This window comes from Lepisma saccharinum, chromosome 9 (assembly GCF_977018435.1).
Source record: "Lepisma saccharinum chromosome 9, izLepSacc3.1, whole genome shotgun sequence".
NCBI lineage: Eukaryota > Metazoa > Arthropoda > Insecta > Zygentoma > Lepismatidae > Lepisma > Lepisma saccharinum.
Window position 1 is genome coordinate 27,085,353 of NC_139237.1, and position 1,775 is coordinate 27,087,127.

The 1,775-nt window shown below is 39.1% G+C and overlaps 1 non-coding gene across 1 annotated transcript; it reads left to right on the forward strand.

The window, feature by feature from the left end:
* The first annotated feature begins 777 nt into the window (after window positions 1-777).
* Window positions 778-852, forward strand: TRNAG-ACC (transfer RNA glycine (anticodon ACC)). Its single transcript has one exon. It is a non-coding gene; the product is annotated as a tRNA-Gly (tRNA).
* The last annotated feature ends 923 nt before the right edge of the window (window positions 853-1,775 follow it).

Below are 1,775 nucleotides of genomic sequence, written 5' to 3' on the forward strand. Positions count from 1 at the left end.
TGCTGTAACCAGCAATCTATCTATGAGTTTTCTAACATCGTTTACCCACACAAATTCTTTAGGTAGAGTATTGTAATGCTTGATAGCACTATCGGTTTTGAGTTGATTCCAGATAGGTTTGATCAGATTTTTGTATTTATTACCACTGCTCGATTTCACTCGCTTTTGACTGGCATCGTTATTTTGGTACAGACCATCACAGAGTGTCAAAATTTCAGAGTAACTTTGATAATCATCTTCTGTAAAATGTTTTGGTTGTTTTTTGGTAATAAGCTCCATAGCCCTACGGTCCCAGGATATCTGGACCAGCTGTTTCTCCTACCCAAATTAATTTTTATGTTATCCCCTTCGAATGTAACTTTAGATTTACAAATTTTCAATTCCACAACTTCATTATGCTCCATAGTTGGATACAACCCAAACACCTCATTTTTTCGAATTTTCCTGTACTCAAATAATCCCTTGCCAGGGGACCTAACTCGATTTTCTCTGCTTCTTCTAAAGCTGCTTTAGTAGGTAGTTCCTTAAATATCAGAGGAGTGTGGTTGCTGGATAATGGCGTAGAAGGGAACTCTGCATCATTTTTAGCAGTAAAAGGTACCAATTCATTGATGAGATTTTTATTTTGTTCTGTCACACCTTTAATCTCTTTCCAAGACACTAATTGCATCGATAATAGGTTGGTCTTGACGCCTGTGTTGTTCATAACCTCGATTATCTGATTTCCAACCTTTGAAACGTTTGGACAAGTACTCTCGTAACTTCGAATTATCTTCTGAACCGCGGTGGCTCAGTCGGTAATGCGTCTGCCTACCATGCTAAAGGTCCCGGGTTCGATCCCCGGCCGGTTCATATCCTGGAACTTTTCTAACGTTGGAAGCTACCCCGGCGCCCACCCAGCGTCGAATAACATGGGTACCTGGGGAAACCCTGGGGCATAAAGGCGGTCAGGGGCGTGATGCTGATCACATCACCCCCACTCACGATCGGATCAAGAAAGTGTGGGGCGTTACCCCCACACCCCTATACGCCTTCATGGCGTGGTGCTATGCACAGGGGAGCACTTTACCTTTACCTTCTATTTTATGTTTTGTCATATTTTTTTTTTTATTAATGGTTATTTTATGTCGTTTCAACGTTTAAATAGTCGTTGATTTTATTTCTGAATTTACCATTGTTATGTTTTCGAGTCATGTCGATAGTAACAAATCCAAAATCGTCGCTGTTCCAACAAGATGAACCGAATTTTGAAAACTGGTTGTAATTTAAGTCTCCTCCCACATAATCATCGTATACATGTTTCAAAGTAGTATAATCTTGACGAAACAAACAGATTAAGTTTGTATTATCTCGTAGTAATTGTTGAGGAATTTTGGAATTTTAAGCTAAGTAAAAGCTGTCTATTTCTTTGTGACGACCCTGTGTAAAAAAAAACTCTAATTTCATTCTGATTTTCCAGAATAACATCATCGAACACCACAACAGAATTTTTCAAACATTGGTCGAAGATTTTATTGTTGATGAAAATGTAGCTATGCCGTCCCTCGTACAGCCTCCTCAGTTGTTGGTATTTCGGTTGTTCTAAACTCTTTGAGAATACATACAAGTGTCTATTTTTTCAATCTAGCCAATTGGGGGCAAGCAAGAAATTATCATCCAGCAAAGTGTTTTTTCCAGAACCTGATGGGCCTGCAATGAGACATCTTAAGTTATCAGGCAACAACTCGCCACTTTTTTTTATTAGTTTCTACTACATCTGGTAAACGCTGTACCAC